The sequence below is a fragment of the Anguilla anguilla genome, chromosome 8 (genome assembly GCF_013347855.1).
Source record: "Anguilla anguilla isolate fAngAng1 chromosome 8, fAngAng1.pri, whole genome shotgun sequence".
Taxonomy (NCBI): domain Eukaryota; kingdom Metazoa; phylum Chordata; class Actinopteri; order Anguilliformes; family Anguillidae; genus Anguilla; species Anguilla anguilla.
Window position 1 is genome coordinate 49728408 of NC_049208.1, and position 12474 is coordinate 49740881.

Genomic DNA, 12474 nt, shown 5'->3' on the forward strand with positions numbered 1-12474 from the left:
ACTGTATTTTAAAATGTGTTCTTGCCCATATATTTGTTACAATAATACTGATATGCTGATAATACTGTGGTTTTAAGGTTGTCGTGGTTAGGGTTAGATGCGAAAGATACAAAAGTTTTGGACAGTGAAACAATTTTTGTTTTGGCTTTGTACTACAGGACACAACGAGGTTAATGTGCAGATTTACAGCTTTAATTTAAAGGTATTAGCGTCTATGTGTACGAATTTCAGACTGTTTTATACATCGTCCTCCGTTTTAGGGGAGCAGAACTTCTTGGCTCGTAATTACTTATTGGCGTGTTTATTAATGTGTACCCAAAACGGTATGGCAAGTTTCTTCTAAATACACAAAAGCCTAGTGTTACTCTAATTTACTGTTAACATCTAATTGTGGAACAATTAAGCAAAACCATCATCACCTCATCATAGTCCTCACATTGCGACACTGAACTTTGTAAATTTGATAGAAGTTGAAACTTAAAGCATTGCCAATATGTTTTGATGCTGGTCATTTCACGGGTTAAAATGTTATTAGGGCTCAAATTGGTTTAACATTTTACCTAAGCACAGTAATCTGAAAACCCGTTTTTCTAAAGGCGAAAATACATTGAAACTCTTGAGGTTTATTGTAAGATAATACAAAAATCAAGTTAAGTTTTTTTAGAAAAACTGGTTGTTAAGTTAAGAAAAACTGGTTGAACTACATTGACTAATAAAGCTTCTATCTTTTTCTTTCTCTCCGTGGAACCTGACTACCACCACGTTGAAATGGGGAAAAAACCATTTGCATTCATGTATAATCCGTAGTGTATGTATCTCTTGCTAAATATGGCCTATTTTTAAAACGCCAATCATTAACTACCCAAAAATAAAAAGGGGGAGTGCACGTTTAGCGCAGAATTGCGGCCTAGCACGTTCTGTTTCCGAGTGGTCTTCAGGGTGCTGGGTCGTCGGCGCGTAGATAGGACGAGTGGCGCAGAAAGAGGCCTGGAAAATGGCGGCTGGGACTGGAGCGGCAAGCGGCCGCACTGGCCGTGGCTCTTCTGCCGCTTTACAGTCGTCTTTAGACCGTCGTTTTCAGGGAGTTTCGAACACCATGGAGTCGATACAAGGACTATCAAACTGGTGCATCGAGAACAAGAAATATCACAACTTTATAGTGCGATACTGGATGAAGTGGCTGAAGAAATGTGAGTAGCCAGCTAGCTTAACGTTAGCAAGCTAATACCACCTATTTGATAACTTAGCTTGTTGGGCAGCCAACATTTCTGTTTATAGCGTTAAATTGCTATGTACATTAGCTCACCCAATGCATTGGTTTAATTAGCTAATTGATCACGGGAGGTTTAGAGGCTCTGGCTAAAATTGTTTTATTTCAAGGGTTGAAGTAACTAGCAAGCTGGCTAACGTTAGCTTTTGAGCCATGTTGCAAATGAGCTACTAGCTAGTGCTAGCTAGTCCTGCTGCACGAACTTGCTGGGCTCTAGCAAGCTAAGTTATTGTCATGAAGTTACTAACTTTGTGTGCTTGCTGGCACGTTGCGCTCTTTTTAAATTAAATGTGAATTATGTTTATATTTATAGTTACTAGCTTAGTACTTTTACCAGCTTGCTGCCGGGTTCCAAGTTGGCTTAGAAATGTATTGATGCTGTTGTTGCTGTCAGTTTTGGGTTATTTGGAGTTTCCGTTGACTGGGTTAAGTTATACCTGGCTGGCTGGCTAGCTAGCTAGCTTGTGATGTATATTTGTAATAATATGCAGACGTAGTATTAATTTAGCGCAACGTGTGTATCAATTAGAAATGCGTTGTGTGAGAAATTGACCGAATTAGGAAATTCACCTTGATTTGTTTGTGGTTTCCATACGGCGTTGTGCTGCTAACCGGGCTAGTTTGTTAGCTTAGCCAAGATATAGCGCTAACATCCCATCAAAACTTCTGCTAACACTGGCTGGGTAATGTTGGATAACTCGGTCCAAGTCACAAAACTGCAGAAGAATTCACTTCATATGCCTGTGAACTGTATTATGTGTTTCAGTCAACATCATGTCGATAGTTACTTTGATAAGGACACATACATCCTGAGTCTAATTACCCGACCACATTTGTAATGTCAAATACGTTGCATGGTGGTGTTAACCTAAATCTACGCATTTTCCTGTTTGGACTTAAGATTTACATGCTATGGACCGCGAACGTTTGCTTTTCTTTTGCCTTGGAAATGCGAACAACGTCATGCAGTGTACTCTCACGATATGGCTGGTGTTTCCATCCGATGTCCTGTTCACTTAATTTGCCAGTTGCACTGAAGCATCGTGCCAGTGTATTTTACATTTTGGCTCGCTGACTACCCAGTTAAAGTCAAGCCCTCGAGGCTAGTCATCAGCTTTAAATAAACTGTCTTTAAACCAGTTATTGTTGCATGGTAAGGTAAATCAAGGGCGTCCTGTACACATGGCAAAGAAATATCCAGGGATCCATAGACCGCAGTGAGCGCCGGAAGTAGTGTGTGCGGAGAAGTACAACTCTTTGTAAGAGAGATGTGCTGCATTCACTCCCAGTTTTTAAGTCAGAAACTTGGGGATCCTAGGCGGGTGTTGTAGAGACTGATAATCCAGGAAGGGAACTCACTTTTACTGAGAAGCTGTATGAACCGGCCCAAGACCAGGTGTGACATAAAATTACGCAATTCTGCTGTATTTAGAACATGCCTCACTGCACAGATGTGCTGAATTGAAAAGTATTGGTTCACTATCTTTAGTTTTAAATAATTTAAAAAAATGTTTTTAACGTTCCCAAAAAATTATTTGTGGATTATGAAAGCTATTTAATAGTAAATATAGAAGTTTCTGATAACCTGTGTGCTTTATAATGGCAGGTATAGGGACACTAGGGAGCTTTTGGTTTTAACCAAAAGGCGGGGGGGGGGGGGGGGGGGGGGGGGGGGGGCGATGGATGCATGTGCCTATAAGTGATCTGTTCCTTTGAAATGGAATTTTAAGGAGATGGATTTTAAGCAGTTGCATTTGTCTTGCAGACAGTAATTGAACCTGAGTAATACGCTATACGGCATGCATGATCTGTTGGGAGATTTGCACAGAACCATCTGTAGACTTACTAGGTTCTGTAGAGTCAAATACATTTTTTTGCACGTTTGATTCAGGGTAATGATCTTCATCCTAGTCACGGTCATAAGACCTAAACCTGAACAGGATTGCAAAGTCATTCTCGATCGAATCTGGATTAACAGGAAAAGTCATTTCTGACCTCAATTTGTCTCCGGGTTTTTGCAGGTTGTAGCTTGCGCCTTCCAGTCATATGCCTTGATTCCAGGTGAACGCTGTGTAGACTTGAAAGGTATCGTACATTTTGCAGGGGAAGAAATGTTTTTCGCTCTTGTGAGGACCTGTATCTGTGAGTCTACTGTGGAGAGAACCATCTTCACAAAGAAATGTTTCAGTTCCAAAGCAACTTCAACTTTGAAGTGTAGATAATTCTAATAGAACATTACTAGACTACAAGCAAGAGGGGATTCTTCTAAGTGTTTCTGGTGGCTTGGCATAAGATTTGCACCAGATGCCATAAGATGTAGTCCTGTAAAAAGGAAAAATTCTCTCCTTATAGCATGTAACTTAAAGGCCGTACAGCCTGAAGACTTGATCTGAATGGTTTTGTTCTGGGCTGGATTGGTGGAATTCTAAACTTGGGGAACGCGTGGAGTTTTGCAGAGCTGGCTGAAGCGATGAGAGCAGAGCGTTGTTTAAATCCCTTTACGGCACACGGGAACCTGCCATTTAACTGATCCGTCCGTCCATTCTTTATCTACCCCGCTTCCTCCTGGTCAGGGTCGCGCGGAGGCTGGAGCCTATACCAGCATGCACTGGGCGAGCGGCAGGGACTGTAACCGATTATGTGTGTAAATTAAACATTTTCTAACTGCGGAGCAGAAACCCATCCATTACTTTCAAGGCCTTTTCAGTGCAAATATGTCTTTATGACAAGGTATTGATGTCGAATTTACCTGGGTCTTTCTGTTGATTTTGTTGCCAATATAGGTTTTCTTGTATTACTGGCTTTCCAAGATATACTTTTAGTGTTTCAAAGGCATTTTGCTATGCCAGTGCACCTAAAATAAGGGTAAAAGGTAGGTAATTCAACATTAGACTTGCTGGGGTAACTACAGTGCATCCAAGTGATCTATCAAATGTTTAATGATAGAACTACAAAAGCAGGTTTGACGAGCCAGTAATACAGGGAAATGTAGGGATGAGCCATAATATTGGGGTCATATTGGTATCTGCTGATAGCAGCTTAAAATGAATGTACCCCTATTAGTCCAACGCTAAGGGCCAATATGATCACACAACAGAGGGAGGCGATGCATTCGACCCACAGCTGATGCTGTAAATTAAGTGAGTGAGTGTCGCGCTCAAAAAATAGCCTCATCGTTTTCATCTAAATGTCCTTTATTGTTTATTTTTTGATTTATCGTTTTTACCTGTCAAACATGCAAGCAAGGCTTTACAGAGTTCTTTGGAGCTCTCTAGACACACACATACTGTCTGCCTAGTAATAAAGTAAGAAAGCCAAAACATTTTGTTATAAAAAGTTTTGCATTTTTATTTAAAGAGCTCATGTCTGTGGTTGTCTACTTCTTCTAAGACTGTGGAGACTTGATTGCACTCTGCGTTTGTGCTGTAATGTGAAACTGGCATGGCCGGACACATATTGGTCATGTATTGACGTTGGCCCCAAATTTTTCATGGTGTATATTTAGTGGAAACAAAGGGTACAGAGGAAAAAGAGGTATTGTATGTTGTAAATTGATGGAAAATGAGAAGTACCGTACTTCTCTGGAGGTATTTGAGGCAGAAAAAGACTAAGCATGAGGCCAAATAATCGGTATTAGTTTGCGTTACGGCCATTTTGTTTGAAGGCAAATAGTGATAGAGGCTGTTTATTATGGTTTTTAATTAACTGACCCCATTGTTCTCGGCCGGGCAGTGCGAAATGTGCAGAGACTGCGTGTTTTAACGATCGGTCGAGAAATTTCCGGAGACCTGTCCTTTTTAGAAGCCATGGAAACAGGGCTTCAGTGTCATTGGTGTGCTGTTAATTATTGCTGCTCGGCTGGTGAAAGGTGAACGTTTGGGTCACGCAAAAATACTGACCATGCCTGCCTCATTCGTAGTTATTCATTTGTGAGAAATGTCAGTTTTTATCTTTGGGGGGGGGAAAGTGAGTGGGGCAAAAACACGGCAGTGTTTTGGGCTTTCGCCACGTTCCGAATCTACGCACTCGCCTACTATAGAGTATACAAGTTGTGTGCTCAATAGTACGCGAGTGCACTGAATTGAGCTTGGCTTTCGTGCCCCGGTGCTTTTAGCATGGCGTGAGCAGTAAATGCAGCGGCCACCGGTTGGGCTGGCGTGGGCGTTTAGTTAAAGTTTGAGCACAATCCGCTACTGCAGGGATGCTATGCGTCGTGTTACCACCGTCCTTCCTCTGGGAATGGGAACATGTGAAATGCTTTATTTTCGATGCATTCCTCTAACGCTACGGCTTTGAGATGTCTTAAAGGGATATTTTCCTTTGGTATAACACATGTCATTTTTACGGTAGTATCGATCTGTTGGATCTGTTGGACCTATTGTCCGCAGCCATTAACGGTCATCAGTTACATCTGCTGTTGCTAGCATTCATGCCGTGCATATACAGTGGGGTAAGCTCCACAAAATGACTTGTGTTATATCAAAGTGAAATATCCCCTTAAGAAATATGTTTCGTGGGGGAGACATATTGTTTGAGAGCTGTTGGGAAAGTTGTGAGACCCTTGTACATAATTGGTAATCACAAGGGAAATTTCAGCCTCATTGCCTCTGTTCTCCTAACCAAAGTTTGCACAGCACATAGGCTTCAATGAAGTGCTCTTTAGATTTAAGTTTGGCTAATGGAATTGAGTGAAGATGCTTGTTTCGGAGAACTGCGGAACTGGAGTAAAGAACCTGATGCATATATAATGTAAAAGGAGTTTAAATGATGTTGTAAGGTGGACTTCTGACCGAATATACTGGTTGCATTTTCATTGTTTTACAGATCCAGTTTTGTATTGTTTGATAATTTCTTAGAAGGTCATGTGTTTTTACGGTCTCTGGTGCACACTCCGAATCAGAAGCACTCAAACGTTGACTAATTAGAGCAGATTCATACAGTTCTTCAGAAGGAACCCCTCTCCAATTTAAATGTGATTTTTAAAAATGTGAATAAATACATTAATTGTTTGTCATAGATTGTCTGTGCTTTGAAATTTATTAAATCAGTCGAGCAAAGTAGGTGAAGATATTTATATGCAAATATTGTTTGATGTCAGCTGTGAACGTGGTAAACTCATTGCTAACTGAATTGTGCCTGGAAATGTTTTTTGTGTCCCTTAAGGCAAATAAAAAGAGGCTTGGTTGTCACGTTTTATGGAAATTTCTGAAAACACTGACCATATACCATAAATCATATTGTATATGAAAGGGTTTGGGAGGTTGAATGTTAGCCAGTCAGTAGCAGAGGGCTGTGATTGGAAAGGCATGTCACACGACACAAAAACACAACACCGTTCCTCTGACGCCATAGAGGTCTGACCCGGTCGTCAGGAGCGAGCGGTTTAGTTGCCGTGGTGACTGTCGTTTCCCGAGAGCCCGATTTTTTCATTACACGTCCTGGTCGTGCTTATTTCATTAGCTCACGCTGGCCCCAGTAGAGCCGGATTGTATTCCCCCCCCCTACCGGGTTTCTGAAGCAGTCCTACTAATCCTCCTCTCCCTCTCTGACCGCCTGCTGCAGTGATGCTTTTTGACCACTGGCGGCGCCAGAGAGCAAAAGCACTCGAAGGGGAGTCTGAGGCGTAATGAACAGACTGTACGTACTCATTTATTTAGTCAGCAGTTTTGACGGCAGGCAGGAGTCTCAGTAATAATTTGGCCAGAGCAAGCGGAATTTATTTGCTTCTAGAAAAGCTTGTATTGTCTGTCTCCGCTTGGTGAATTGAGGCACGTCCTTTTCTGTGATATTCACGTACCTAATTTTGGCTTTTGTAAAAAAATGATTAGAATGTTAGTAGAGACCAAAAAAAAAAGGGAACTTATCAACGAATGTGAATGTGAACGAACGCAATGCCATTTTCAGCGAATGTCACTGTTCAACATTCCATGAATAGTTTTTAATTTGATCACTTAAGCTGCCCGTCGCTAATAGGTTTGCCGTTGGCTGCTGTTGGTACTGGACCTTCGGTGCGTAACGTTTCCAGTGGAGCACCAGAGAATGGTGAGGGTGGGGAAAGTTCTCTTTTGTTGGACAGCTGTGGATTCGTAGATCACTTGCGTGAATCATTTAGTCTTGAACGAGTTGTCATGGTTCTCGCGTTGTTCTAGCCCGAAAAATTTCCGGGGCTTAGTTTTCAAACCGTTACATTGACCTTGTCCTGTAAAAAAAACAGTTGGATGTGCATATTAAATAGAACGATAAATTCACAGAGCAGCTCATTGCTCCCCCTGAATGTCCCATTTCACCCAAGTCAACTGCATCTGTGAACACCGTTAGAGTTGTGCACTGTGCAGGTGTGAACGTGCTCGTCCGTTTATCTCTGTGAGGATGTCTCTACCATTGCTGCGTTATTTCTGGTCCTTTCGTACCTCCCTAATTTGCATAATGTATTCACGACGATGTTGCAAATGAGTGTTATGAGTGTTCTCAAAGAGTCCCCCCCCCCCCCCCCCCGCCTTGATCTGCAGCTGGGGCCTCTCAAATGCTCAACCTGTTCTACGTCGCCAACGATGTCATTCAGAACTGCAAGAGGAAGAACGCCATGATCTACCGTTCTTCCTTCTCCGAGGTGCTGCCGGAGGCCGCCCTACTGGTCAAGTAAGAGTACTGCATTGTTTTGTTTTTTTTTAATCCAGCAATTAAATGGCAGCATTTGGCCTATTTGGCTTGTGTCCTCCCTTTAATTGTTTTTACAAACGATGTTCTTCACTGGAAAGAAATTCCTGAAAGGATTTGGAGAGTTTCTAATGTTCAAGCACATTTTTTGTCTAGCACCCAAACAGACATTTCTGGGGTGATCTGATGTGTTGACAATTCCTGTTATTAATAAAATAATGCTTTATTAAAGTCGGTGCACTCTGTGTCTTGAGCGTCTGTGTGCATCGTCTCTGAAATTAACCAGGAAATAGATGCTGTTGCAGAACGCGTGGAAACCATCTGGTAAGTGCGTTAGCTCCTGGCTAATTAATGTCCCTCCCTGCTCCCCCCCCCCCCCCCCCCAGGGACCCCAAAGTACGCAAGTCTGTGGAGCGTATTCTGACCATCTGGGAGGAGAGGAGCGTCTACCCCGAGGAGCTGATCGCAGGGCTCCGAGCCAGCCTCTCCAGGAAGGCGCCCCCTAGTGGCCGTTCCTCCGGTGATCGCACACACTTATTTTTGCATTTGCAGTGGTCTGGTTTTGTGTGTTCCAGCTCTAGCCGTGGATGAGTGGCAGTTAATTAGCGCAGTTCACTGTCTTACATAACTGCTGTGTTGTATTGTTTCAGAGCCTTAACAGCTCTTAGCCAGTAGCACCGAGCTAAAACGAGCTGTTTTTAATGATGACTCTTGACTGTAGCCTGCTAGTCTGTCACCAGGAGGGGATTCCCATAGCAACGGGCCAGTGTTGCATCATGCGCACTCATTTGCGCTTTCATACCAGGGCCTGTATTCAGAGTATTCAGAGTGTTCACAGTGCAAGAGTGCTGATCTGGGATCAGTTTAGCCTTTTAGGTTTCAGCTGGTTGTGTTCACAGAGGTTGTGGAGAGGATACAGAGCATCGTATTCATGGGGGTGGTGGGGAGGGTACAGAGCATCGTGTTCACAGGGGTGGTGGGGAGGGTACAGAGCATCGTGTTCACAGGGGTGGTGGGGAGGGTACAGAGCGTAGTGTTCACAGGGGTGGTGGGGAGGGTACAGAGCGTCGTGTTCACAGGGGTGGTGGGGAGGGTACAGAGCATCGTGTTCACAGGGGTGGTGAGGAGGGTACAGAGCGTCGTGTTCACAGGGGTGGTGAGGAGGGTACAGAGCGTCGTGTTCACAGGGGTGGTGAGGAGGATACAGAGCGTCGTGTTCACAGGGGTGGTGAGGAGGATACAGAGCATCGTGTTCACAGGGGTGGTGGGGAGGGTACAGAGCATCGTGTTCACAGGGGTGGTGAGGAGGGTACAGAGCATCGTGTTCACAGGGGTGGTGGGGAGGGTACAGAGCGTCGTGTTCACAGGGGTGGTGGGGAGGGTACAGAGCGTCGTGTTCACAGGGGTGGTGGGGAGGGTACAGAGCATCGTGTTCACAGGGGTGGTGAGGAGGGTACAGAGCATCGTGTTCATGGGGGTTGTGGAGAGCGTCGTATTCACAGGGGTGGTGAGGAGGGTACAGAGCATCGTGTTCACAGGGGTGGTGGGGAGGGTACAGAGCGTAGTGTTCACAGGGGTGGTGGGGAGGGTATAGAGTGTTGCGTTCACAGGGGTGGTGGGGAGGGTACAGAGCGTCGTGTTCACAGGGGTTGTGGGGAGGGTACAGAGTGTAGTATTCACGGGGGTCGTGGGGAGGATACTTCGTATTCGCAGCGCGCGTGACGCTCTGTTTATTGTCGTTACAGCGCCGCCCAACCCCAAAGCTGCCCTCAAGTCCAAGATCCTGGCCGAGTTTGCTGTGAGTGCCTCAGTCTCAGCCTGTTACAGCCTTGCCATTTATAAATAAACTGTGTGTGCTGGTGCACATCTGACTCTGTGTGTCTGTGTCTGTGTGTGTGTCTGTGTGTGTGTGTCCTGTGTGTGTGTGTCTGTGTGTGTCCTGTGTGTGTGTGTGTGTCCTGTGTGTGTGTGTCTGTGTGTGTGTGTCTGTGTGTGTGCCTGTGTGTGTGTACGTGCGCCTGTGTGTGTGTGTCCTCTGTGTCTTCTGTGTGCGCTTGTGTGTGTCCTGTGTGTGTGTGTGTGTGTGTTCTGTGTGTGTGTGTGTGTGTCCTGTGTGTGTGTGTACGTGCGCCTGTGTGTCTGTGTGTGTGTCCTGCAGCCCCAGGCCTTCATAGAGAAGCTGTCGCAGCACAGGCGCTCTCTGGAGGAGGCGGAGCTTAAGGAGAAGCAGCTGGCGGCTCTGAGAGTGGACGTCTGCAGCACAGAAGCGCTCAAGAGACTCAAGGGTGCGCCCCCGTCTCTGTGTCCCGCCCCCCCTCTCGCTCTCCTTCTCTCCCCCCCCCCCCTTTCCCCGTCTGCCTCTCTTGCTACCCCTTCTCCTCCTCCTCCCATCTTTCTCTCTCTCCGTCTCCTTCTAAATGGCCCAGTTTCTCAGGAGCGCTAAGAGAGCTTGCCAGTTTTATTTGATTTCATTCATAGGTTGGATCTGTTAATGGCCATAGCAGGTGATATGTGCCATTGAGGCAATATTTTTTTCACTAAAAATATTGTAAGTTGTCTGTGACTGAACAGCTAGCCATATTTTTCTCCTGTTAAATTTTATTTTGTGAAAGGACTTTTGCAAAGCGATGACAAATTGCACATTACAGACTGAAAACGGATTTCTAAACTGACAAAATCACAGAATAAATAACGAGATGGCACCAAGATAAGTTTAATGTTCTAAAATGCGAGCAGAATACCTCTCTGTTGAGATTATGATTGAAACTTGAGCATAAATTTAGAGAAATGTGGAGGTTGTTTAATTTATTTTGGACCCTCTTTCTCTCTCCCCCCCTTCCACATTCTCTCTATCTCTGTCTCCCTCTCGCTCTCCCCCTATCCCCCACCCTCTTCACTTCCCTCTCCCTCTCTCTCTTTCTCTCTCCCTCCCTCTCCCACTCTCCCCCTCCCTCTAATCCTCCTTCTCCCTCTCTCTTTCTCTCTCTCCTCCTCTCCCCCACCCTCATCACCTTCCTTTCCCTCTCTCTCTTCACCTCCCTCTCCCCCTTCTCTCTCTTTCTCCCCCCCCGGTGTCCCTCGCTCCCCCTCTCTCTCTCGCTCTCCCCCCCCCCTTCTCTCTCTCTCTCTCTCTCTCTCTCAGACAAGGCAGGGGGTAAGAAGTTCTCTAAAGACTTTGAGGAGGGCAGCACAAAGCTTCAGGACTTTGTGGGCTTCCTGGAGCAGCAGCTCAAAGGAGGGCCCCCCCTGCTGGAGGCTCTGGGCAACGCGGACGTGTTCTACGAGATGCAGTACAAGGAGGTCAAGATCATCGCCAACGTGAGTGTGTGATGCGTTTCCCCTCTGACTCCGCCCTGTGGCCGCAATGAGAGACGATATGCGAGGTACACGATGATCAGGACGACCAATAGAACGCCACCAACGCTGATCTGAGTGTGCTTCCTTGTTACACGGGTTCATTCCAATCGTTTGTTCCCCAATTATCCGTCCTCGTCTCCACGGTAACCCGTGTGACTCGATAGAGGCCCGCCTTCTTTAAGGACGTTCCAATCTGTTCACTGTTCCTTGGAGGAGTGAGGGGCTATGAGGCTCCTGGAGGAGACTCCAGTGAGAGTACACCAGTATAAATGATGCACCTATGGATCCACTTCTCCACATCTGTGATTGACATTCCATCAAACGGACACTTGACTGAGCAAGGACGTTTCCATTTGCCTAATGCAAGTTTCCTCTATTTTCCCCTCCTCCTCAATCTCATTCTTGCATCTCTTCCTCACATCCTCTGTTGGGTGGAGCTGAGGAGCAAGGAAAGGACACGAGGAAGGGATTCAAGGAGTGAAAAGGCGGTTAGAATGAACCCCATGTGGCAATTTGCCAGGAAGTAACCCACTAACAACTGTCCGTGGTGTTCTATTGGTTGTGTCCAAGGTACTCTGATTGGTGGAGATCCTCTCTGTTCTTATCATGTGTAAGGTGACATATCGGCCATCTTGGCTCAATTTAATTTTCATTGCCTGTGAACTGGATGCACCGTGAGATGCTAATGGACTTCTGTTACCTGGAAAACCCTGAGTGTTTCTGTTTGCCTAGAGCCCAAAGTCCAAACGTCTGTTTCTCTCCCCCCCCCCACACCTCCCCCGGCGCCCCAGGCCTACAAGACGTTCGCCAACCGCGTGACGCACCTGAAGCGCAAGCTGGACGCCCTGAAGAGCACGCTCCCCGGGCTGGAGGACTCGCCCGTCCCCTCGCCGTCCGAGGACGCGCCCTCCCCCACGGGCTCGGAGTCGCCCTTCCCTGACATGGAGGCCGCGCCCGGCGCCGACGACCTGGACGGCCTGGCCATGGACGACGGCGACGACGAGGCGGGCCTCGCCCCGGGAGACGTGCCCAGCCCGCTGTCCTCCCCCGGGGGGCTGTCCCCGCCCCCGGCGGCCGCCGCCGCCGCCCGGCCCGGGGAGAAGGACAACCGCGACGTGGAGGACATGGAGCTCTCCGAGGAGGAGGAGCCGGGGAGCGCCGGCATCATAGGTGAGCGACTGCACTTCCTG

General features: G+C 46.4%; 1 protein-coding gene across 3 annotated transcripts in view; it reads left to right on the forward strand.

Annotated features, from left to right (window-relative positions):
* Window positions 1-63: 63 nt before the first annotated feature.
* tars2 (threonyl-tRNA synthetase 2, mitochondrial) overlaps window positions 64-12474 on the forward strand; it is a 33132-nt gene continuing 20721 nt past the window's right edge. For 2 of the 3 annotated variants that reach the window (XR_004766547.1, XR_004766548.1), the window contains exons 1-7: window positions 64-1190; window positions 7780-7909; window positions 8314-8447; window positions 9673-9725; window positions 10086-10212; window positions 11070-11245; window positions 12076-12454. The gene's annotated coding sequence lies outside the window, so the exon portion shown is untranslated. Of the gene's footprint in view, window positions 1191-3008; window positions 3356-7779; window positions 7910-8313; window positions 8448-9672; window positions 9726-10085; window positions 10213-11069; window positions 11246-12075; window positions 12455-12474 lie in introns of those variants that run through there. The other variant, XR_004766549.1, reaches the window with a different exon arrangement.